Source organism: Somniosus microcephalus, chromosome 10 (genome assembly GCF_052327205.1).
Source record: "Somniosus microcephalus isolate GS21.2 chromosome 10, FLI_Smic_1.0, whole genome shotgun sequence".
Classification (NCBI taxonomy): Eukaryota; Metazoa; Chordata; class Chondrichthyes; order Squaliformes; family Somniosidae; genus Somniosus; species Somniosus microcephalus.
In genome coordinates, this window is record NC_140996.1 from 116,841,496 (window position 1) to 116,867,741 (window position 26,246).

A 26,246-nucleotide genomic window follows, 5' to 3' on the forward strand; every position below is an offset into this window, starting at 1 on the left:
TTTTGCTATCCTATCAGCATATACTTCTGTTTCTTTTTCCCCTCATGTATTTATCTAGCATCCCCTTTTCATTATAACATCCAACTGTTTCTTAAATGAGTCCCCGGAGCTCATGAATTTCTTCATCTGAAAGATTAATGCCATCCATGCAGTCTCAGGTGAAATAGCCCTCCTTCTGCCAATCATCTCCCAATCCCTTAACTCTTCGTCACCTTGACCCCTGTCATGTTGCAGCTTCTCTTTCATCTCCCCCTTGTCTTCTCCAAGCTGATCTCTTCTAGGAGACCCACCTCTTGCCCCCTTGATCCCTTCTCCATCCAACTCCTGACCTATCAATTATCTCTTCTGGTCCCAGTGCTCACTGACATTATTAATAGTTCCCTTTATTTAGGCACTATCCATCAACCTTTTAAAATTGCTATCATCACCTCCTCAAAAGTGCCCCCTCCAACTACTTTCCAATCTCTAACATCTTCTCAAAAGTGCCATTGCTAGCCAGCTGCATGGTCACAACAACTTAACATAGAAACTTATAGAGCATTTTAACATAGAAAAAACATCCCAGAGGTATAATGAGAGAGAAAAAAGTTTATCTCTTCCACAACTTCCTGTTCAAATCCCTCCAGTCCAGTTTCAGCCCTAGCCACAGCACCAAGAGCGGCCTGATCAAAGCCACCAATGACATCTTTGTGAATGTGACCGTGGTGCTTTACCTCTCCTCATCTTCCTTGACCTCGCTGCTGTGTTCGACATGGCTGATCATGACATCCTGCTCTATTACTTCTCCTTTGTTGTCCACTTTAGTGGGAAAGCCCTTGCATGGTTTCAATCCTACCTATCCCAATGCAGCCAGTACATCTCCAACAAGTTCCCACATGATCGTGCATCCTTGGCCCTCTCCTCTTTCTCATCTATATGCTGTCCCTTGGTTACATCCTTTGTAGACATGGGGTCAACTTCCACACACATACTAATGACTACTAGCTCTTATTCTTAACATAATAAGCATTTCTGTTAAAAGCAATTTTTATAAATATAGCATGCTCCAATTAATTTTGCACTGTATTTATCATGCTGCTGTACCTCATTTTTTGTATTTTTAAGGTTTAAAGACTAAATCACCATACTTACATATTGTATTGTACCACTGAGAGACAATAAATTAAACTTCAGACATACTGTAACTACAGAATTTAAAAGCATATCAGACTTTATAAATCTGGTTAATTTTAAAAAATCACAATATCCCCATGCCCATTGTATAGGAGGGCAGGGCTCAATGGCAGCATTAGCAGGTCTCAGAAGATCACTGTAAGAATGCAGTTCCTGTTCCCAAAAATGCAAATAGGAAAGTTTTTATTATTTTACCAAAACCTGTGGTTTTGGAACACTGTAATTTCATGAGTGGCTGTTATCACCTCCACTGGCTTGATCATTTTTGTTCTAAATTAACTATAGAGATTTTGGTTTTTCACGTCATCAATTTTTCATTTATTATCAATTATTTTTTTTCCATTTTGGTGTTTGTTTTCTTTCAAAATATTATTTTAATATTGTTTCAATTATGATTGCTTTAAACATCATCCTTCACGTAATAAAATGGCTTGGGGCGTTTTACATTGGGGGACAGGAGGACTCGGAGCAGGAGATGGGAAGAATTAAGGAGATCCATCAAAAGTACAGCCGAAGAATTCCAAAGAGCAAGAGCAAGAGCGTAGAGACCGAAAGAATAGCCTATGCGAGGAGCAGGGACGATCAGTAATCCAGGGATGGAGGAGTGGAGGATATGGGCTGGGGTATATGGGTAGAAAAGATGACTCCGATTGTAATGTATGTACCTTTAAGGGGGGAACTACTTTCTACAGCTCATGTATACTGTAGTACCGGCAGTGACCACACCTGTATATAACGCTGAGTAGTAATCTGTTGTTTCAGTTGCAGTTTGAACCACGTTGAGTAAACACCTGTTGTACCGTTCTCTGCAGTCCTTTTCTTATTATTACACGGACGTAACAGTGGCGACGAGCAAGTTTGAACCTACCTGCAACTCTGCATCACCTCCCAGGGATTCGCTCCTGGAGAACAGTGGAAGAAGGTCGAGTCCAGAAGCACGGGCGTCGACCACGGGCAACCGCCCAGTCATCCAGCGGAGATTTGAGCATCGCAGGGGAGGCTGTCGAGAGCCAGGCTTGGCTTTCCAGTCACGGTGGTCCAGCGAAACGGGCTGGCAACAGGTACTGCGCAGACCCTTCCCGGACAGCGTCAGGCTAGAGCCCGACCGAGGGCACAGAAAAAGACCGAGCAGCGTCGACGGGGGAGAGAGAGAGGGCAGAGTGCACAGGGCGCAGCCGGTGTTCAGGACCGAGCAGCATCAACGGGGGAGAGAGGCGAGAGAGAGCAGAGCGCAGCCGGTGGTCAAGGGCCGAGCAGCGTCAACGGGGGAGAGAGGCGGGCAGGAAAATGCGAGGCGCTGCCATTGCCACGAGGACCGCAGAGAGCGGCATTGGCAGCAGCGCAGGAGCAGCGCACGAAACCCACAGGGCGTCGCCATTTGCCACGAGGACCGCTGAGAGCGGCGTTGGCAGCAGCGCGGGAGACGCCATTTTAAGCCGCAGCGGGGAAGGAAAGCACGGGAGACGCCATTTTAAGCCAGTCTAACCACACCCAAAAATGCCGAAGAGTGGCAGTATCACAGCGTTCGACAATGAAGTCGAAGATTGGACGACATATGTCGAACGTATAGAAGTATACTGCAAGGCAAATGAAGTGCCAGATGACAAGAAAGCGCTGGTATTGTTGAATTCAATGGGTGCAAAAACGTATGGCTTACTATGAAATCTAGTAACCCCAGAGAAGCCAGTAGAAAAGGATTTTGAAAACATAGTGTCAATCCTACAGGACCACTTAAACCCCACACCACTGCTGATAGCAGAAAGATTTAAGTTTCACAAAAGGAACCAGCATAAAGATGAAAGTAATGCTGAGTATTTAACGGAACTGCGCAAGCTATCGAAATACTGCCAGTTTGGAACGGGACTAGCAGATACTTTAAGGGACAAGTTTGTGTATGGGCTTCAAAGTGAAGGAACCCAGAAACGGCTTCTATCAGAAAAGGATCTTACGCTGGACAAGGCTTTCAGCATTGCAGTATCACACGAAGCAGCAGCACGGGGCGCTGCAGAGATACAACGGAGACCGCAAGAATATGGCACAAATGAAATGTCATACGGAACAGTGAAGTGCTATCACTGCGGCAAAACAACACACGACCATAATGATTGCTGGTTCAAGGACAAAGTGTGCAGACAGTGTGGAAAAGTAGGACACATAGCAAGAGTCTGCAGGTCGGGAAAGAAAACCAGCAGCAAGAAATCTCCACTGGAGAAGTACAAGAAGGTACATAAGGTGACGGAGAGTAGTTCAGACGAACAGAAGAGTGATACAGACTCCGGAAGCAAGGAGCTGGGTTGTCTGAAACTACATAATGTGATCAAAACGGAGGATCACCAAGCTATCTGGGTCACGCTCAAGATAGCAGGAGTCCAAGTGAAAATGGAATTGGACACAGGATCAGCCCTAACAGTCATAAACCGAAGGTAAAAAGAGGGATGAGGTCCTGCAGCAAGAATTTAGGGAGCTAGGTGGAAGATTAAAGGGCAGGACCTCAAAGGTTGTAATCTCTGGATTACTCCCGGTGCCACGTGCTAGTGAGTATAGGAATAGGAAGATAGAACAGATGAATGCGTGGCTAAAGGGATGGTGCAGGAGGGAGGGCTTTAGTTTCCTGGATCACTGGGTCTGCTTCTGGGAAAGGTGGGACTTGTACAAGTCAGACGGTTTACACCTGAACCAGAGGGGGACCAATATCCTTGCGGGGAGGTTTGCTAGCACTGCTGGGGGGGGTTTAAACTAACTTGGCAGGGGGATGGGATACAGAGTGGAGCTATAGTAGGGGGTGATTTACAGCCAAATACGGAGGAAAAAACAAGTCAGCTGGGAAGGCAGAGCAAATATGTGAAGGCAAAAGGGAATATGGCAAGGCTGGAAGGCATTTATTTTAATGCAAGGAGTCTTGCAACCAAGGTGGATGAACTGAAGTTGTTGTTGAACACATGGGAGTACGATATTGTTGCTATCACGGAGACATGGTTGAGGGAGGGTCAGGACTGGCAGCTCAATATTCCGGGGTATAGAATCTTCAGGCGAGACAGAGGGGGGTGTAAAAGGGGAGGGGGTGTTGCAATATTAATTAAGGAGTCAATTACTGCTGTAAGGAGGGATGATATATTAGCGGGTTCCTCTAATGAGGCCATATGGGTAGAACTTAAAAACAAAAAGGGGGCAAGCACTTTGCTGGGAGTGTACTATAGGCTCCCAAACAGTCAGGGGGAGATAGAGGAACAGATATGTAGGCAAATCTCAGAGAAGTGCGAAAATAATAGGGTAATAATAGTGGGGGATTTCAACTTCCCCAATATTAATTGGGATAGTCAGAATGTGAAAGGCTTAGAGGGTGCAGAATTCTTAAAGTGCATCCAGGAGAGCTTTTTGAGCCAACATGTAGAAAGTCCTACAAGAGAGGGGGCGGTACTGGACCAAATTCTAGGGAATGTAGCCGGGCAAGTGGTGGAAGTGTCAGTAGGAGAGCATTTTGGCGACAGTGACCATAATTCGGTGAGATTTAAGGTGGTCATGGAAAAAGACAAAGACGGCCCGGAAATAAGGGTTCTAAATTGGGGGAAGGCCGATTTTAATATGATAAGGCAGGATCTGGCCAAAGTGGACTGGGAGCAGCTACTTATGGGAAAATCCACATCAAAACAGTGGGAGACTTTCAGAAGGGAAATAGAGAGAGTACAACGCCAACATGTTCCTGTAAAGGTCAAGGGTGGGACCAACAAGCAAAGGGAACCTTGGATGACAAGGGATATACAAAAATGCATTAGGAAAAAAAGGGGGGCTTTTGGCAGTTACAAAAGACTAAAGACGGAGGAAGCCCTAGAGGAGTATAAAAAGTGCAGGGGCATACTTAAAAAAGAAATTAGGAGGGCGAGGAGGGGCCATGAAATAACACTGGCGAGCAAAATAAAGGAAAATCCTAAGATGTTTTATAAGTATATTAAGGGCAAGCGGATAACCAGGGAAAGGGTAGGGCCCATTAGGGACCAAAGTGGCAATCTGTGTGTAGAGCCAGATGATGTAGGCGGGGTTTTAAATGAATTTTTTGCATCTGTGTTCACTATGGAGAAAGACGATGTAGACATAGAAATCGGGCAAGGGGACTGTGACATACTTGAACATATTAGCATCGAGAGGGAGGAGGTACTAGCGGTTTTAGCAGGCCAAAAAGTGGATAAATCCCCAGGCCCGGACGAGATGTATCCCAGGCTGTTGTATGAGGCAAAGGAGGAGATTGCAGGGGCTCTGACACAAATTTTCAGAACCTCTCTGGCCACAGGGGATGTACCAGAGGACTGGAGAACAGCTAACGTAGTACCATTATACAAGAAGGGTAGCAGGGATAAACCAGGGAATTACAGGCCAGTGAGCCTAACATCTGTGGTAGGGAAATTATTGGAAAAAATTCTGAGGGACAAAATTAGAGTCCACTTGGAGAGGCAAGGATTAATCGGGGATAGTCAGCATGGCTTTGTCAAGGGTAAATCATGTCTGACAAATCTGATTGAATTTTTCGAGGGGGTGACTAGGTGTGTGGATGAGGGAAATGCTGTGGATGTGGTTTACATGGACTTCAGTAAGGCTTTTGACAAAGTCCCGCATAGGAGACTGGTCAAGAAGGTAAGAGCCCATGGGATCCAGGGTGCCTTGGCGCGTTGGATCCTAAACTGGCTGAGTGGCAGGAGGCAGAGGGTGGTGGTCGAAGGTTGCTTTTGTGACTGGAAGCCTGTGTCCAGTGGGGTACCTCAGGGATCGGTGCTGGGTCCCTTGCTGTTTGTGATCTACATAAATTATTTGGATGAGAATGTAAAAGGTATGATCAGTAAGTTCGCGGATGACACGAAAATTGATGGGGTGGTAAATTGCGAGGAGGAAAGCCTCAGGCTACAGGACGATATAAACGGGTTGGTCAGATGGGCGGAAAAGTGGCAAATGGAATTTAACCCTGAAAAGTGCGAGGTGATGCATTTTGGACGGACAAATAAGGCAAGGGAATACACAATGAGTGGTAGGACCCTAGGTAGTACAGAGGGTCAGAGGGACCTTGGTGTACATGTACATAGATCCCTGAAGGCAGCGGAACAGGTAGATAAGGTGGTTAAAAAGGCATATGGGATACTTGCCTTCATTAGCCGAGGCATAGAATATAAGAGCATGGAGGTTATGATGGAGCTGTACAAAACGCTGGTGAGGCCACAGCTGGAGTACTGTGTGCAGTTCTGGTCGCCTCACTATAGGAAGGATGTGATTGCTTTGGAGAGGGTGCAGAGAAGATTCACCAGGATGTTACCTGGGATGGAGCGCCTCAGCTATGAAGAAAGACTAAACAGGCTGGGGTTGTTTTCCTTGGAGCAAAGAAGGCTGAGGGGGGACCTGATTGAGGTGTACAAAATGATGAGGGGCATAGATAGGGTAGATAAAGAGGAACTTTTCCCCTTAGTAGGGGGGTCAATAACAAGGGGGCATAGATTCAGGGTAAGGGGCAGGAGATTTAGAGGGGATTTGAGGAGGAACTTTTTCACCCAGAGGGTGGTTGGAATCTGGAACTCACCGCCTGAAAGGGTGGTAGAGGCAGGAACCCTCACAACATTCAAGAAGCATTTGGATGAGCACTTGAAATGCCATAGCATGCATGGCTATGGACCAAATGCTGGAAAATGGGATTAGACAGGACAGGGATGGATGGACAGCGCAGACACGATGGGCCGAAGGGCCTCTTTCTGTGCTGTATAACTCTATGACTCTATGACTATGACTACAAGCGGCTATTCTCACATATACTCTTGAGAGATACAGAGAATGTCTTGAAGACGTACACGGGGTAAAAAGTCTACCCCAAAGGGAAAATAAGGGTGAACGTTATATATAACGGCAAGGAAACACCAAAAATGGACCTATATGTATTGCCAGATGGAGGACCACCACTACTAGGACGTGAATGGATCCGGAAGATAGAGCTAGATTGGCATTCCATACAAGCACTGACTGTAGATGCCAAAAAGGATGACGACGTCACACCCGGACGACTGTCAAAAATGCTAACTGATGCACAAGAAGTGTTCCAGCAGGGACTCGGAACACTAAAAGGCATAACAGCGACGATCAAAATAGAGGAAAATGCAAGCCCAAAGTTTTTTAAGGCCAGACCGGTCCCTTATGCGATCCGCCCAGCCGTCAAAGCAGAGCTGGAAGGTTTGGAACGTTCAGGAGTACTGTCCAAAGTGGACTGGAGCGAGTGGGCTACACCCATCATTCCTGTAATGAAGAGGTCGTTGAGTAATACGCCTGGGGAACCAAAGAAGGTTCGCATCTGTGGTGACTTTAAGGTGACAGTGAACCCAGTCCTTCACACTGTACAATATCCGCTTCCGCGGATTGAAGATATTTTCGCCTCGCTATCTGGAGGGAAACGCTTCACTAAGATTGATCTGGCCCAGGCGTACCTGCAAATGGAGGTAGAAGAAGCCTCGAAACAGTACCTCACGATCAACACTCATAAAGGTCTCTACCAATACAAGCGGCTGGTGTTCGGGGTAGCATCAGCTCCGGCTATTTGGCAAAGGGCAATGGAACAAGTCCTGCAAGGGATTCCAGGGACCCAGTGTTATTTGGATGACATCCTGGTCACGGGCAAAAATGACAGTGATCACCTCACCAACCTGGAGCAGGTGCTCACTAGATTGAAGGAATATGGGTTCCGAGCTAAACGCCACAAATGCGAGTTTTTCCAGAAGCAGATCTCGTATTGTGGCCACGTTATTGTTAAAGAGGGGTTACATAAGTCCCCTGAAAAGATTGAGGCAGTAGTCAAGGCTCCAGCACCGGAAAATGTGTCACAACTGAGGTCGTTCCTCGGGCTGGTGAACTACTACCATAAGTTCTTGCCGAATTTGTCTACCATACTACACCCACAGAACACCCTGCTGCAAACGGGGGTACCATGGAAGTGGAGTGATGAATGTAAACGAGCTTTCCAGAAGAGCAAAGCATTGATCACATCAAAAGAGGTGTTGGCTCATTTCAACGCAGCACTACCAATTCGGTTGGCGTGTGATGCATCACCCTATGGCATTGGAGCGGTGCTGTCGCACAAATTCCCAGACGGCTCAGAGAGGCCAGTAGCCTTTGCGTCTTGGTCACTAACCTCAGCTGAGTGTAACTACGCCCAGATTGACAGGGAGGCCCTCAGCCTAGTGTGGGGAGTGAAAAAGTTCAATCACTATCTGCACGGGCAGAAGTTCACCTTGCTGACTGACCACCAACCACTTGTCTCCATCTTTAATCCAAAGAAGGGGGTTCCGGTGATGACTGTGCAACGGCTACAAAGATGGTCCCTTTTTCTAGGGGCGCACCAATATGAAATCGAGTATAAGGGCACGAAACAGCATGGAAACGCTGATGGGCTATCACGCCTGCCACTGCCTACTGCGGAGGAAGCACCAGCAGAGGATCCTGTCGAAATATTTCATTCGACTATAATTGAATGCTTGCCAGTAACTAACGCTGGTATAGAGAAGGAGACTCGAAATGATCCGACACTGTCTTGGGTATATGATTTGACGGTGAAGGGATGGCCAGCACATGGTGATTCACTGTTGCCAGCATTCTCATCCAGAAGAGAACAGCTGTCAGTATGCCAGGGGACCTTGATGTGTGGATCCCGAGTGGTAATTCCACCCAAGTTAAGGGAGAGAGTGCTCAATGTGCTTCACGAAGGTCATCTGGGAGGGGTGAAAATGAAAAGCCTTGCTAGGGCTTATGTGTGGTGGCCGGGGATCGATCAGCAAATCGAGGACCTGACAAAGAGCTGCTCAGGATGCCAGAAGGTCCAAAATGTACCACCACATGCCCCTCTACACCCATGGGAGTGGCCCTCATCTCCATGGCAACGGGTGCATATTGATTTTGCTGGTCCATTCATGGACTCAATGTTTTTAATAGCCGTGGATGTGCACTCGAAATGGCCTGAGGTGATCAAAATGTCCTCCACCACCACGGAGAAAACTATTGCAGTCCTACGGACGATTTTTGCCAGGAACGGCTTGCCAGAGCAGATTTGCTCTGATAACGGACCACAGCTTGTGTCCGAAGAGTTTTGAAGATTTATGAAAAGGAATGGGGTAAGGCATTACACATCCGCCCCGTATCATCCAGCCACAAATGGATTGGCTGAGAGGTTCGTACAAACCTTTAAAAAAGCAGTAAAGGCCATGTGCGATGATGACATTCCACTGCAGCATAAGGTGGACAATTTCCTGTTAGCCTACAGAAATGCGACACATGCAGTCACCAACCAGACCCCGGCCATGATGTTCTATAACCGGAGGTTGAGATCTCGTCTGGATTTGCTCAGACCAAATGTACGAAGAGATGTTGAGAATAAGCAATTCCAGCACATCAATGAGAAGCCGACAAGGAGCTTCAATGTAGGGCAACCAGTCTTGGCCCGCGACTACCAAACAGAGAAATGGCAACCAGGAACGATATGCGCACGGCAGGGGCCACTAATGTACACAGTGGACGTTGGGGAGAGCATCGTGAGACGCCATGCTGACCAGATCCTAGAGTCACAGGAACGAGTCAACCCCATGCCTCGCCCATACGTACCTGGTGATGAATCCGACGTACAGGTAGCATCTACCCCAGAAACAGTAGCATCGGAAGCTGATGAACCAACTGACGGCAGGGGCCAGAATCGCCTCCACATCAAGAGCAAGACACTCGGGAGAGGCGCTATCCAGAAAGGATCAGGAAGCCTCCCCAAAGACTGAATTTATAAATAGACTATTTTCAGCTAATGTTGCATGTTAAAAGTGTTAATTGTAATTAGTTTGATATTTAATTGTTAAATGAGTGTTATGGTTCTGTTAATCTAAAAGGGGAGGAATTGTAATGTATATACCTTTAAGGGGGGAACTACTTTCTACAGCCCATGTATACTGTAGTACCGGCAGTGACCACACCTGTATATAACGCTGAGTAGTAATCTGTTGTTTCAGTTGCAGTTTGAACCACGTTGAGTAAACACCTGTTGTACCGTTCTCTGCAGTCCTTTTCTTATTATTACACGGACGTAACACCGATAAAGTGGAGCAAGACCACAGTGGGATTTGAAAATGAAGGTGAGGACCTTGAAGTCAATGCGATGGTGGAAGGCGAGACAATGGGGGTGAAATTCACCTTTGGTGGTCGCGCAAAAAAGGCCCTGGCACATTGGCAGCCTGCTTTACGCTCTGCCCGATTTTAGAACGATTCTTTCAAACAAAACCTAAATTGTGGTAGGAAACAGGTCAACTAGTGGTATGAGAATGGCCTGTTTGCCACTCTTTGAGCTTATATTGTATGGAATAAAAAGAGAAAATGCTGAAATACTCAGCAGGTCAAGCAGCATCTGTAGAGAGAGAAACAGAGTTAACGTTTCAGGTCGATGACCTGTCGTCAGAATTGGAAAAAGGTTGAAGATGTAAAATGTTTTTAATCAAGTGTAGGGGCAGGGAGAGAGGGGAGGAGAGGAAGGAACAAAAGGGAAGGTCTGTGATAGGATGGAAGGCAGGAGAGATTAAGAGACAAAAGGGATGATGGTGCAAGGCAAAAAGAGATGGTAATGGGACAAGTTAAGAAACAAAAGATGAGTCTAGATGAGGTGTAAATGAGAATGGCAGAATCATCAACAGCTGCCATGTGAAAAACAAAAAGGGGCAGAGGTTATGGTCTGAAATTGTTTGAACTCGGTGTTGAGTCCAGAAGGCTGTAAAGTGCCTAATCGAAAGATGAGGTGCTGTTCCTCGAGCTTACGTTGAGCTTCATTGGAACAGTGTAAGAGGCCAAGGTCAGAGTGGAAGTGGAGCGCAGAATTAAAGTGACAGGCGACCAGAAGCTCAGGGTCACCCTTACGGACTGAACGGAGGTGTTCTGCAAAGCGGTCACCCAATCTGTGTTTGGGCTCCCCAATGTAGCGGAGACCCCATCGTGAGCAGTGAATACAGTATACTAAATTACAAGAAGTACAAGTAAATTGCTGTTTCACCTGGAAGGAGTGTTTGGGGCCCTGGACAGTGGGAAGGGAGGAAGTAAAAGGGCAGGTGTTTCATCTCCTGCACTTGCACAGGAAGGTGCCGGGCGAATGGGAAGTGGGGTTCGGGGTGATAGAGGAGTCAACCAGGGTATCACGGAGAGAGCAGTCCCTTCTAAATGCTGAAAGGGGAGGTGAGGGGAAGATGTGTTTGGTGGTGGGATCACGCTGGAGGTGGCGGTGTACCTGTGTGCTAAGTAACTTTGTGGCCACATTTCAGTGTCTATCACTACAGACATCATAGTTTAACAAAAATGGCTTGCTGATTTGTGACTCGACTCATTGGATGTTGATTCCTGGTAAGGTCTTTGAGTGCTCACATGCACAAAGACATGTTTACCTGTGATACATTCTTATATGTTTGAACCTAATGACGCTATTGCAAAGATTACAGCTACAACAGTTTCACAAAACCGAACATTGTCCACAGACTTGCCTCCTAAATAGTTGAATAAAAAATCCAACACCCAAATATACCTATCAGCTCATTTTAGTCCCATATCTTATGTGTTACTTATCAGTTTACATGTCGCAAGCTAGCCTTTGAAATCCCTTGTTACACGTAGACCCACAGGGGGTGAAACTGGACATGGGCGAGGATGCAAAAAAGGCAGTATCGCATTGGTTGCCTGTTCTACGCTCCGCCCAATATTCAGTTCCACTGACTTGAATGGAACTGAATATCGAGCCTGTCGTATAACGGTTGGCAAAAGCGATTCCACCTTATTTGCCTCCCTGCCCATGTCCAATTTCACATCCATTGCCTCACCTGCCCCCATTCCCAGAGGACACACCCGTTGACATGACTGCAACTTGAAGAAAAATCCATATAATTGCAAGGCATGCATTTGGAGTGTACCATTGCATCGCTGAAAGGCGCCGCCCATCAAGGCATCGCAGGGCTGATTTTCCACTACAGTTACACCGACTGGTTTCCAGGAAAGGCACAAAAAAAATCAGGCAGAGAACAGTTCTGCTGGCTCCCACTGCCAATTTCATGGTTTTCTGCTGAACATTTAATACCCTGCCAAGATATTTAATTGCAGGGTAATCAATTTATTCTCTACTAGCTGGAGTGCCCGGCGGTGCCGAGGCTTTTTCGAGGGCATGTTGTTGTTGGAAGAGAGAGAGAGAGAAAGCGCGACTCGGGGGGAAGAGAGAGCGCGACTGAGGGGAAGAAAGAGAGCGACTGGGGGGAAGAGAGACAGCGACTGGGGGAAAGGGGGGAGGGAGGGGGAAGGGGGGGAGGGAGGGGGGAGGGGGAAGGGGGGAGGGATGGGGAGGGGGGGTAGGGAGGAGGGAGGGGGGGAAGGGGGGAGGGGGAGAGGTGGGGGGAGGGGAGGGGAGGAAGGGGAGGAGGAAGGGGAGGGGGAGGGGGGGAGGAAGGGGAGGAGGGGGAGGGGAGGGGGGAGAGGAGGGGGAGTCCCCGAGCCCCGCCCCCCGATCTCCCTCCCCCCGATGTCCCGCCCCCCGATCTCCCGATGTCCCGCCCCCCGATCTCCCGATGTGCTGCCCCCCGATCTCCCGATGTCCCGCCCCCCGATCTCCCGTCCCCGATCTCCCGTCCCCCGATCTCCCGATGTCCCGCCCCCCGATTTCCCAATGTCCCGCCCCCGATCTCCCGATGTCCCGCCCCCCGATCTCCCGATGGCCTGCCCCCGGATCTCCCGATGTCCCGCCCCCGCGATCTCCCGATGTCCCCGCCCGAGCCGGCTTCAAGACCAAAGAGACGCCGCCGCGCAACCTACCGCGTGAGGCCCGGCCGGACTCAAGTCACGCTCCGGGCAGAAGGTGACGCAGACGCTGACTCCCGCCCCGCCCGTCTTTACTAAGATGGCGGCGGTGGCGACGCTCGGCTCAGGCCCGCCCCCTCCAGCCTTCACAAAGATGGCGGCGATCGCTGGCCTTTTGTCGATCGCGACGGGAGGCGCCTAGCTCGGGCGTGGCTGGTCAACAGACGCCCAGGCTTTGAGGCCTGGAAAAACGGTGAAAGGTAGGAAAATTATAGAGGTTAGACAAAAGATTTACAAATTAACTTTTTTTAAAAACAATTTGTCTTTTAAAAGCAACTTTTTTTTTGCTGGAATTGTAGATTTGAAAAGAAACATGCAGAAAACGGTAAAAAGAAAGGAAAAGTTTGGAATCAAGATGGCGGCGACTCACCTCGGTTCAGAACGATAAGGCCCGCCCACACAGGCACTGATTGGTGGACCGTCAGGTCACCGAAGCGTAGGATTGGTCAATCATGCTGTCACTCGACCGTAGGAGGGCCCGGCCGCACGCGCCAGGAACCCGCCGTATGATTGGTCGACCTCGACGTCACTCGATGCTAATGAGCGGATAATGAGCGGAATGTTGAACGTTTTTTGGATACCGCGGGCGCAATTTTTGTCCGGCCGAAACGTAAATACGCTTAGGACGGTTCTGGAATCGTCAGCTTTCTTTCGACGTAACGCACGTGTAGGTATGCTCTATAACTTTCGAGTTAATTCAAGACAGACAGACAGACAGACGGAATGACAGACAGAAGTATCCTTTTATATATATAGATAGATTATCCTTTATGAGTCCCACTGCAATCATTGGTCCTGCACACTCTTGACTGCCCTTTATGTGTAAGGTATCCTTTTCGCTACTGAATGCAAAACACCCTTCATTTGGACCGTGGAAACGCGATGCTGAAACAGATGCGGCTTGGAAACAACTGCAAGAATATTTAAGCTAATATACAATTACATAAATGAAAGAAAACACGATAAGAATTCTAATTTTGGTTATAAAATCAGTTTATCAAATTATCAACTACCGCTTTCCTCCTTTAAGATGCTATCAAAATTGCCACTGCCGACTATATTTCGAGTCGTAATAGCGGGGTATTGGAAAAAGTGTTCAATAAGCAATAATCACACCTAGGTTAAACCTCATAGGTTACAATACCACTACTGCGCAAAGCTGAAGAAATCGGCCCCGACGAGCGGAGGTCTATCAGGCTCATACTGTTTACAGTTGTAGTGGGTCAAGATAAACTCATTTAAAACTTTTTTACTTATGAGCTAGGATTGTTTTTCTACCAAGAACCATATTGTTAAACAAGTTCAAAAAAACAGTATTTTGTCAGCAAAACATTGAAATGGCAGTAAAGGATAATATAATGGAAATATATTAATCACTGTGCGATGTTCTGGCTGCTTTGATATAAAAACAGCAGAATTGATAGCAAGTACCTGTTATTGGGCAGGGTGTTTGATGCTCTGAACATCAGCTTAAAAATTTATTAACCTTTATTTGTATGTTAGTTTTACCTTTTGCATTGTATGTCTGCTGCTTCAACCCTACAATCCTCTGATATCCCTGTGCCATAACTACATAAACTAAAGAAAACACAGTAAGATTTCTATTTTTGCTTATAAAATCAGTCTCCGTAGAGACTATCAAAAATTGCCATTACCGACTATATTTCAAGTCATCATAGCGGGGTATTGGGAAAAGTTTTCAATAAGCAATAATCACGCCTCGGTTAAACCTCATTGGCTACAATACTGCGCAAAGCTAGAGCAGTCAACCCTGACGAGCAGAGGTCTATCAGTCGCATACTGTTCACAGTTGTGGTGGATTTTGGTAACCCATCTTAAACATTTTTAATTATCAGCTGGATTGTTTTTCTACTAGGAACCACATTGTTTTCTTAAAACAATTGGACAAAAAAACATTTCATCAGCAAAACATTGAAATGGATATAAAATATAATGACATGGGAATATGTTAATTAATGTGCGATATTCTGACACACTAATGATATGAAAGTACAGTACTTGGTATTGGACAGGATGCTCTTTGGCGCTCTGAACATCAGTTTATAGTAACACTAGCTGGAGTGCCCGGCGGTGCCGAGGCTTTTTCGAGGGCATGTTGTTGTTGGAAGAGAGAGAGAGAGAGAGCGCGACTGGAGGGGAAGAGAGAGCGCGACTGGGGGGAAGAGAGAGAGCGACTGGGGGGAAGAGAGACAGCGACTGGGGGGAAGGGAAGGGGGGAGGGAGGGGGAAGGGGGGAAGGGAGGAGAGGGAGGGGGAGGGAGGGAGGAGTGGGAGGGGAGGGGGGAGGGGAGGGGGGAAGGGGGAGGGGAGGGGGAGAGGAAGGGGATGGGGAGGGGGAGGAAGGGGAGGGGGAGGGGGGAGGAAGGGGAGGGGGAGGGGGGAGGAAGGGGAGGGGGAGGGGGGAGGAAGGGGAGGGGGGAGGAAGAGGAGGGGGAGTCCCCGAGCCCCGCCCCCGATCTCCCGCCCCCCGATGTCCCGCCCCCCGATCTCCCGATGTCCTGCCCCCGGATCTCCCGATGTCCCGCCCCCGCGATCTCCCGATGTCCCCGCCCGAGCCGGCTTCAAGACCAGAGAGACGCCGCCGCACAACCTACCGCGTGAGGCCCGGCCGGACTCAAGTCGCGCTCCGGGCAGAAGGTGACGCGGACGCTGACTCCCGCCCCGCCCGTCTTTACTAAGATGGCGGCGGTGGCGACGCTCGGCTCAGGCCCGCCCCCTCCAGCCTTCACAAAGATGGCGGCGATCGCTGGCCTTTTGTCGATCGCGACGGGAGGCGCCTAGCTCGGGCGTGGCTGGTCAACAGACGCCCAGGCTTTGAGGCCTGGAAAAACATGAAAGGTAGGAAAATTATAGAGGTTAGACAAAAGATTTACAAATTAATTAACTTTTTTAAAAAACAATTTGTCTTTTAAAAGCAACTTTTTTTTTGCTGGAATTGTAGATTTGAAAAGAAACGCGCAGAAAGCGGGAAAAAGAAAGGAAAAGTTTGGAATCAAGATGGCGGCGACTCACCTCGGTTCAGAACGATAAGGCCCGCCCACACAGGCAGTGATTGGTGGACCGTCAGGTCACCGAAGCGTAGGATTGGTCAATCATCCCGTCACTCGACCGTAGCAGGGCCCGGCCGCACGCGCCAGGAACCCGCCGTACGATTGGTCGACCTCGACGTCACTCGATGCTAATGAGCAGATAATGAGCGGAATGTTGAACGTTTTTTGGATACCGCGGGCGCAATTTTTGTCCGGCCGAAACGTAAATACGCTTAGGACGGTTCTGGAATCGTCAGCTTTCTTTCGACGTAACGCACGTGTAGGTACGCTCTATAACTTTCGAGTTAATTCAAGACAGACAGACGGAATGACAGACAGAAGTATCCTTTTATATATATAGATTATCCTTTATGAGTCCCACTGCAATCATTGGTCCTGCACACTCTTGACTGCCCTTTATGTGTAAGGTATCCTTTTCGCTACTGAATGCAAAACACCCTTCATTTGGACCGTGGAAACGCGATGCTGAAACAGATGCGGCTTGGAAACAACTGCAAGAATATTTAAGCTAATATACAATTACATAAATGAAAGAAAACACGATAAGAATTCTAATTTTGGTTATAAAATCAGTTTATCAAATTATCAACTACCGCTTTCCTCCTTTAAGATGCTATCAAAATTGCCACTGCCGACTATATTTCGAGTCGTAATAGCGGGGTATTGGAAAAAGTGTTCAATAAGCAATAATCACACCTAGGTTAAACCTCATAGGTTACAATACCACTACTGCGCAAAGCTGAAGAAATCGGCCCCGACGAGCGGAGGTCTATCAGACTCATACTGTTTACAGTTGTAGTGGGTCAAGATAAACTCATTTAAAACTTTTTTACTTATGAGCTAGGATTGTTTTTCTACCAAGAACCATATTGTTAAACAAATTCTAAAAAACAGTATTTTGTCAGCAAAACATTGAAATGGCAGTAAAGGATAATATAATGGAAATATATTAATCACTGTGCGATGTTCTGGCTGCTTTGATATAAAAACAGCAGAATTGATAGCAAGTACCTGTTATTGGGCAGGGTGTTTGATGCTCTGAACATCAGCTTAAAAATTTATTAACCTTTATTTGTATGTTAGTTTTACCTTTTGCATTGTATGTCTGCTGCTTCAACCCGACAATCCTCTGATATCCCTGTGCCATAACTACATAAACTAAAGAAAACACAGTAAGATTTCTATTTTTGCTTATAAAATCAGTCTCCGTAGAGACTATCAAAAATTGCCATTACCGACTATATTTCAAGTCATCATAGCGGGGTATTGGGAAAAGTTTTCAATAAGCAATAATCACGCCTCGGTTAAACCTCATTGGCTATAATACTGCCACTGCGCAAAGCTAGAGTAGTCAACCCTGACGAGCAGAGGTCTATCAGTCGCATACTGTTCACAGTTGTGGTGGATTTTGGTAACCCATCTTAAACATTTTTAATTATCAGCTGGATTGTTTTTCTACTAGGAACCACATTGTTTTCTTAAAACAATTGGACAAAAAAAATTTCATCAGCAAAACATTGAAATGGATATAAAATATAATGACATGGGAATATGTTAATTAATGTGCGATATTCTGACACACTAATGATATGAAAGTACAGTACTTGGTATTGGACAGGATGCTCTTTGGCGCTCTGAACATCAGTTTATAGTAACACTAGCTGGAGTGCCCGGCGGTGCCGAGGCTTTTTCGAGGGCATGTTGTTGTTGGAAGAGAGAGAGAGAGAGAGCGCGACTGGAGGGGAAGAGAGAGCGCGACTGGGGGGAAGAGAGAGAGCGACTGGGGGGAAGAGAGACAGCGACTGGGGGGAAGGGAGGGGGGAAGGGGGGAGGGAGGGGGAAGGGGGGGAGGGAGGAGGAGGGAGGGAGGAGTGGGAGGGGAGGGGGGAGGGGGAGGGGAGGGGGAGAGGAAGGGGATGGGGAGGGGGAGGAAGGGGAGGGGGAGGGGGGAGGAAGGGGAGGGGGGAGGAAGGGGAGGGGGAGGGGGGAGGAAGGGGAGGGGGGAGGAAGAGGAGGGGGAGTCCCCGAGCCCCGCCCCCGATCTCCCGCCCCCCGATGTCCCGCCCCCCGATCTCCCGATGTCCCGCCCCCCGATCTCCTGATGTCCTGCCCCTGGATCTCCCGATGTCCCGCCCCCGCGATCTCCCGATGTCCCCGCCCGAGCCGGCTTCAAGACCAGAGAGACGCCGCTGCACAACCTATCGCGTGAGGCCCGGCCGGACTCAAGTCGCGCTCCGGGCAGAAGGTGACGCGGACGCTGACTCCCGCCCCGCCCGTCTTTACTAAGATGGCGGCGGTGGCGACGCTCGGCTCAGGCCCGCCCCCTCCAGCCTTCACAAAGATGGCGGCGATCGCTGGCCTTTTGTCGATCGCGACGGGAGGCGCCTAGCTCGGGCGTGGCTGGTCAACAGACGCCCAGGCTTTGAGGCCTGGAAAAACATGAAAGGTAGGAAAATTATAGATGTTAGACAAAAGATTTACAAATTAATTAACTTTTTTAAAAAACAATTTGTCTTTTAAAAGCAACTTTTTTTTTGCTGGAATTGTAGATTTGAAAAGAAACGCGCAGAAAGCGGGAAAAAGAAAGGAAAAGTTTGGAATCAAGATGGCGGCGACTCACCTCGGTTCAGAACGATAAGGCCCGCCCACACAGGCACTGATTGGTGGACCGTAAGGTCACCGAAGCGTAGGATTGGTCAATCATCCCGTCACTCGACCGTAGCAGGGCCCGGCCGCACGCGCCAGGAACCCGCCGTACGATTGGTCGACCTCGACGTCACTCGATGCTAATGAGCGGATAATGAGCGGAATGTTGAACGTTTTTTGGATACCGCGGGCGCAATTTTTGTCCGGCCGAAACGTAAATACGCTTAGGACGGTTCTGGAATCGTCAGCTTTCTTTCGACGTAACGCACGTGTAGGTACGCTCTATAACTTTCAAGTTAATTCAAGACAGACAGACAGACAGACGGAATGACAGACAGAAGTATCCTTTTATATATATAGATAGATTATCCTTTATGAGTCCCACTGCAATCATTGGTCCTGCACACTCTTGACTGCCCTTTATGTGTAAGGTATCCTTTTCGCTACTGAATGCAAAACACCCTTCATTTGCACCGTGGAAACGCGATGCTGAAACAGATGTGGCTTGGAAACAACTGCAAGAATATTTAAGCTAATATACAATTACATAAATGAAAGAAAACACGATAAGAATTCTAATTTTGGTTATAAAATCAGTTTATCAAATTATCAACTGCCGCTTTCCTCCTTTAAGATGCTATCAAAATTGCCACTGCCGACTATATTTCAAGTCGTAATAGCGGGGTATTGGAAAAAGTGTTCAATAAGCAATAATCACACCTACGTTAAACCTCATAGGTTGCAATACCACTACTGCGCAAAGCTAAAGAAATCGGCCCCGACGAGCGGAGGTCTATCAGACTCATAGGGCTAGATTTTCAGTTGCTTGCGCCAGCAGTTAGCGCCTTAAGAGAAGTGATTTCCGGGCGCTATGCGTGTAGCGCCCGGGCGCAGCGCAGATTGCGCCCCGCCCCAAATTAAGTTGCCCGTTAGCGCCGGCGCAAAGTTTCGCGCCCGCCCGGATGCGCGCGCAGAAAATGACGTCACATCCTCGTGCAACGCCCTTTGGCCGCCCCGATTGCAAACTTCAGTCGGACCGCCCCATTGTGCGGCGGGCGGCCGGAGCGTTTGGAAAAAGGAACGCAACACAACCAGCGCGGGCCCCGGGGGGCGCTAATTAAAGGGAACGTCCTCTCCAGTATAAAGGCCATCCTTTTTTCAGAAAACAGTCTTGTGCAACGCATTTCTGGAGACACAACAAGGAGGATAGCTAACTGGTTTCAAGCAGCAAGAGGCAGGTATTTTTGGACTCAGGCAACAGCGCTGCAAGTGGCCATTTGGAAATTAGAGTGTTTGCCAGGATTTGATGGGGGTTGCATGGGGTGCTAACGCGGAGCTGCAGCTCCATGTCCGTAGGGCTCGCAGACGCATTGTGAGAGGGGCAGCCCTGGCTAGAGGCAGAGGGGGCTACAGGCGTCGGCCACGTAGGCCTTACCCAGTCAGGCTATACCGCCAGCAGCGCTCCTACCTAAACATGAGTGCCGCGCGATGTGTTAAAAGGCTCCGATTCCGAAAGGGGGTGATTGCAGAGATCTGCCACCTGCTTCGCCGAGATCTGCGGCCAAAGCTCAGGTGCAGGACGTCTCTGTCGGTGGAAGTGAAGGTGACGGTGGCATTGAACTTCTATGCCACCGGCTCCTTCCAATACGCTGCTGGGGACATAGCAAACATCTCCCAGTACGGCGCGCATCGCTGCATCCGCCAGGTGACCGAAGCACTGTTCAGAAGGAGAAGCCAATTCATCTCCTTCCCCATGGCCCTGGAGAGCCAGCATCAGCGCGCATTGGGATTTTCCAGACTCGGGGAATTCCCCTTGGTGCAGGGCGCCATTGACTGTACGCATGTGGCTTTGCGGGCCCCTCTGGAGCATGGCGAGCAGTATCGCAACAGGAAGGGCTACCATTCTCTGAATGTGCAGCTGGTCTGTGACCACAAGCAGCGCATCATGGCAGTCAATGCCAGCTTCCCAGGCAGCAGCCACGATGCCTTTATCCTGCGGCAGAGTACTGTGCATGACATGTTCCAGGCACAGCCTCCCCCAAGAGGATGGCTACTCGGGGACAAAGGCTATCCTTTGTGCACCTGGCTCATGACCCCGCTCCGCGCGCCCAGGACCGCTGCTGAAGAGGCCTACAACGAGAGCCATCAAACCACCCGCAACATCATCGAGCTAACTATTGGGGTCCTCAAGCAGCGGTTCCGCTGCCTTGATCGCTCCGGAGGAGCTCTCCAGTATTCGCCGGACCGGGTCTCCCAATTTGTGGTGGTTTGCTGCATGCTACACAACCTGGCTATCCGCAGGACTCAGGCACTGCCACCTGACGTTGGACCAGCACCTCAGGAGGAGGAGCAGGAGGAGCATGAGGAGGAGGAGGAGGAGGAGGAGGAGGAGCAGGAGTACGTTCCCAGGAGGGAGCGACCAGGGCCAAGGGCCGCACGACGCCACCTTATTACACGGTACTTCTAAGCCCCCTGTCAGGGAATGGCCAGGGGCCATGAGGGAAGATGAATGCAGCCGCTCCGCAAGCCCTCAGCCGGCGAAGCCAACAAACACTAAGAAGAACAACCATGGAGACTGCATGAATAAAGATAATTTTTTATTAAACAAAAATGAAAAGCCCTTCCCACATGAATCCCCCAAAACAATAAACGGGCCCCACAAAAAGCCCAACAAACGACTCACTCCCACAAACTGGGGAGGAGCCACTCCACCTTTATTGAAACCGGGCCTCAACGTCGGCCTAACGCAAAAAAAAAGCCCTCCAAAAGCACAACCATGGGCAAAATAAAGATGGCCACCGCCATATTAAAGGAAAGCTGGCCACACCCTCTACTGAGTGGCCCGCGAGGGCGAGACCTTGGCCAGCATTTTGCCTCCCCTGCCCTGCCTGCTGCTCCTTCGCAAGCTCTGCCCAGTGGCTGCTGCGAGGCTGGGGGAAGGCGCCTGAGGCTCAGATGCCCTTCCGCCAGATGCCGCTGGGGGGCGGCCTACACGGCGTTTGGGCCTCGAGGGGCCGTCTCCTGAGTGGCGCACCTGAGCCTGGCCACCATCAGCTGCAGCCGCTTGCCCTTGACGCCCCAGAGGGGGAATGGCGGCGACGGATGGCGCAATGTGGGCCAGCTGGCGTCTGGGATGCGCTGGCTGGTGCTGTGGCGCGGTGGCACTCGGCCGGGCCCGCACTGCAGGATCCGCAGCAATCAGCCGACGGCCGGCTTGCTGGGATGGTCCAGCGCAGCGCCTGCCCTGGCGATGCCTGCCTGAGACAGCGCGTGTGGCAGCAGTGAGTGGCCCTGTGGTCCTGGTGTGCGCGCGCATCACATCCGCCAGGGTCTTGACGGCATCAGTTAGCATGCGGCCAGTCACGGCAGTTGCTGCCCCGAACTCGCGCACACTGGTCGCCAGCGACTCGATGGCCTCAGGCATGCGCCCCACCACGCTCATGAGCTCCGTGTGGCGCCGGTCCGAGTCGTCGGCCATCTGATCGAGCTTCCGCACCTCCTCCGAAGTGAAGGTGTCCGGACTGGAGTCGCGACTCTCCCACTGGGGAGGAGGGGGCCGAACTAGGGGACCCTTGCCGCGTTGGTGACGGCGAGTGTGCCGAGCAGCAGCACTCCCCTCTGATCCTTCCCCCCTTTGGGGGGAAGGCCGCGGGCCACGCGCACGGCTGCTGGGTGGCTGGACGCCACTGGTCCCAGAAGCTGCATTGCCCTGTGACAGTTCCTCCAGGCACTCGTCCAGTGAGGAGGTGTCGAGCATTTCCTCCTCTCCTGCGGGACGTGACTGTTCCCCCGAAGGTCCGGCTTGCTCCTCCTCCTCCTCCTGGTTGGAGGTGCTGTCACTGGCAGCCTCAGGGTCCTGGTCGTCACCAGCTGAAAGCAGGAATGCACAAGAGTAGCTTCAGAGTGAGGAGACGGCGTCAGCGAGGGAGTTAGGACTGGTGGGATTCAGCGCATTGGTGGGACAGTGGCAAAGGAGGTAGCTCGGATGGGCCAGTGCGACGCGAGAGGGCCAAAAGGCGAGGTCCTTACCATTGCCGGGCAGTGGAGGGTCGGATACACCGCACGCTGTGGGGACAATCACACGGGCTCCCATGAGCACACACACGCGCTCCTCCAGCCGAGTGAGCTTCTGCAGCTTGGCGCGGCCACCCCTGGCACGGGCCTGGCGATTAAACGCTACTTTAGCCTGCAAGAGAAAGGACGGGCTGTAAGTGCGCAGTGAAGCCCTGATGTAGTGTGCACTGCCTCCCATGGTGGAATAGCTTGGACAGAGTGAAGCCCTGATGTAGTGTGCACTGCCTCCCATGGTGGAATAGCTTGGACAGAGTGAAGCCCTGATGTAGTGTGCACTGCCTCCCATGGTGGAATAGCTTGGACAGAGTGAAGCCCTGATGTCGTGTGCACTGCCTCCCATGGTGGAATAGCTTGGACAGAGTGAAGCCCTGATGTCGTGTGCACTGCCTCCCATGGTGGAATAGCTTGGACAGAGTGAAGCCCTGATGTACTGTCCACTGCCTCCCATGGTGGAATAGCTTGGCCAAAGTGTAGAGTGCCGAATGGCCATTTGATGCTCATGACTGTCCCAATGCTGCTGGCTGAGGGCTGGCCAAAAGGACTTTCAGGTCCCTTTGCCCATCATGTCAGGTGTACATGCAAGAATGAGGAGGAGACTGGAAAGGCTACTCACCCTCACAATCCTGGTCAGATCGTTGTATTTCTTACGGCATTGTGTGTGGGTCCTGGGGGCCTCGCCGGTGAACGTCACCCTCTGGGCGATCTGCTTCCAGGCTTTGGTGTAGTCGTGGTGGGTTGGATTCCTCCCACTCTCTGGAAACAAGATCTTGCGCCTCACCTCCAGAGCTGTGACCATTATGTCCAGATCACCCTCTGAGAAGCGCAGGGCACGCTGACGGGCCTTCTCTGGCGTTGCCATGACTCCCTGGGGCTGAGCAGTAGTGTTGAGGCCTCTTTGCAAGGCTGCAGTGTGCAGGGCGTGGCAGCAGACCAATTCGTCCCTTCCCCCTTTAAGAGCTGGTCGGCACCACGGGGTCTGCTGTCAGTGCAAAAATGACCGCACCCGTGCTGCGCCCCGCCTGGGCGCTATCCCTCTGGACCGCCGGCTTAGCGCCTAAAGAGAGTAGTGGAACGCCTCTTTTAGCGCTCCACCAACCTCTTAGGGCGAAGCCACTGAATTCCCGGCAACGGGGCGCTACTTTGGGGCGGGCGCTAACTTCGGGCGGGCGCTAAGGTTAGCGCCCCAAAACTGCCTATACTGAAAATCTAGCCCATACTGTTTACAGTTGTAGTGGGTCAAGATAAACTCATTTAAAACTTTTTTACTTATGAGCTAGGATTGTTTTTCTACCAAGAACCATATTGTTAAACAAATTCAAAAAAACAGTATTTTGTCAGCAAAACATTGAAATGGCAGTAAAGGATAATATAATGGAAATATATTAATCACTGTGCGATGTTCTGGCTGCTTTGATATAAAAACAGCAGAATTGATAGCAAGTACCTGTTATTGGGCAGGGTGTTTGATGCTCTGAACATCAGCTTAAAAATTTATTAACCTTTATTTGTATGTTAGTTTTACCTTTTGCATTGTATGTCTGCTGCTTCAACCCGACAATCCTCTGATATCCCTGTGCCATAACTACATAAACTAAAGAAAACACAGTAAGATTTCTATTTTTGCTTATAAAATCAGTCTCCGTAGAGACTATCAAAAATTGCCATTACCGACTATATTTCAAGTCATCATAGCGGGGTATTGGGAAAAGTTTTCAATAAGCAATAATCACGCCTCAGTTAAACCTCATTGGCTACAATACTGCCACTGCGCAAAGCTAGAGTAGTCAACCCTGACGAGCAGAGGTCTATCAGTCGCATACTGTTCACAGTTGTGGTGGATTTTGGTAACCCATCTTAAACATTTTTAATTATCAGCTGGATTGTTTTTCTACTAGGAACCACATTGTTTTCTTAAAACAATTGGACAAAAAAACATTTCATCAGCAAAACATTGAAATGGATATAAAATATAATGACATGGGAATATGTTAATTAATGTGTGATATTCTGACACACTAATGATATGAAAGTACAGCACTTGGTATTGGACAGGATGCTCTTTGGCGCTCTGAACATCAGTTTATAGTAACACTAGCTGGAGTGCCCGGCGGTGCCGAGGCTTTTTCGAGGGCATGTTGTTGTTGGAAGAGAGAGAGAGAGAGAGCGCGACTGGAGGGGAAGAGAGAGCGCGACTGGGGGGAAGAGAGAGAGCGACTGGGGGGAAGAGAGACAGCGACTGGGGGGAAGGGGGGAGGGAGGGGGGAAGGGGGGGAGGGAGGGGGAAGGGGGGAGGGAGGGGGGAGAGGGAGGGGGAGGGAGGGAGGAGTGGGAGGGGAGGGGGGAGTGGAGGGGGAGGGGGGGAGGAAGGGGATGGGGAGGGGGAGGAAGGGGAGGGGGAGGGGGGAGGAAGGGGAGGGGGGAGGAAGGGGAGGGGGAGGGGGGAGGAAGGGGAGGGGGGAGGAAGAGGAGGGGGAGTCCCCGAGCCCCGCCCCCGATCTCCCGCCCCCCGATGTCCCGCCCCCCGATCTCCCGATGTCCCGCCCCCCGATCTCCTGATGTCCTGCCCCTGGATCTCCCGATGTCCCGCCCCCGCGATCTCCCGATGTCCCCGCCCGAGCCGGCTTCAAGACCAGAGAGACGCCGCTGCACAACCTACCGCGTGAGGCCCGGCCGGACTCAAGTCGCGCTCCGGGCAGAAGGTGACGCGGACGCTGACTCCCGCCCCGCCCGTCTTTACTAAGATGGCGGCGGTGGCGACGCTCGGCTCAGGCCCGCCCCCTCCAGCCTTCACAAAGATGGCGGCGATCGCTGGCCTTTTGTCGATCGCGACGGGAGGCGCCTAGCTCGGGCGTGGCTGGTCAACAGACGCCCAGGCTTTGAGGCCTGGAAAAACATGAAAGGTAGGAAAATTATAGAGGTTAGACAAAAGATTTACAAATTAATTAACTTTTTTAAAAAACAATTTGTCTTTTAAAAGCAACTTTTTTTTTGCTGGAATTGTAGATTTGAAAAGAAACGCGCAGAAAGCGGGAAAAAGAAAGGAAAAGTTTGGAATCAAGATGGCGGCGACTCACCTCGGTTCAGAACGATAAGGCCCGCCCACACAGGCACTGATTGGTGGACCGTCAGGTCACCGAAGCGTAGGATTGGTCAATCATCCCGTCACTCGACCGTAGCAGGGCCCGGCCGCACGCGCCAGGAACCCGCCGTATGATTGGTCGACCTCGACGTCACTCGATGCTAATGAGCGGATAATGAGCGGAATGTTGAACGTTTTTTGGATACCGCGGGCGCAATTTTTGTCCGGCCGAAACGTAAATACGCTTAGGACGGTTCTGGAATCGTCAGCTTTCTTTCGACGTAACGCACGTGTAGGTACGCTCTATAACTTTCGAGTTAATTCAAGACAGA

The 26,246-nt window shown here is 50.1% G+C and overlaps 6 non-coding genes across 6 annotated transcripts; all 6 read right to left on the reverse strand.

Annotated features, from left to right (window-relative positions):
- Positions 1–14,064: 14,064 nt before the first annotated feature.
- On the reverse strand, positions 14,065–14,205 carry LOC147111641 (U4 spliceosomal RNA). Its single transcript, XR_015079870.1, has one exon. It is a non-coding gene; the product is annotated as a U4 spliceosomal RNA (small nuclear RNA).
- A 462-nt stretch (positions 14,206–14,667) lies between these two features.
- On the reverse strand, positions 14,668–14,802 carry LOC147111642 (U4 spliceosomal RNA). The gene has a single exon (XR_015079869.1). It is a non-coding gene; the product is annotated as a U4 spliceosomal RNA (small nuclear RNA).
- Positions 14,803–16,715: 1,913 nt separating this feature from the next.
- LOC147111643 (U4 spliceosomal RNA) lies at positions 16,716–16,856 on the reverse strand. Its single transcript, XR_015079871.1, has one exon. It is a non-coding gene; the product is annotated as a U4 spliceosomal RNA (small nuclear RNA).
- Positions 16,857–17,318: 462 nt separating this feature from the next.
- Positions 17,319–17,459, reverse strand: LOC147111644 (U4 spliceosomal RNA). The gene has a single exon (XR_015079883.1). It is a non-coding gene; the product is annotated as a U4 spliceosomal RNA (small nuclear RNA).
- Positions 17,460–19,385: 1,926 nt separating this feature from the next.
- LOC147111645 (U4 spliceosomal RNA) lies at positions 19,386–19,526 on the reverse strand. The gene has a single exon (XR_015079873.1). It is a non-coding gene; the product is annotated as a U4 spliceosomal RNA (small nuclear RNA).
- Positions 19,527–24,471: 4,945 nt separating this feature from the next.
- On the reverse strand, positions 24,472–24,612 carry LOC147111646 (U4 spliceosomal RNA). Its single transcript, XR_015079868.1, has one exon. It is a non-coding gene; the product is annotated as a U4 spliceosomal RNA (small nuclear RNA).
- Positions 24,613–26,246: the final 1,634 nt, after the last annotated feature.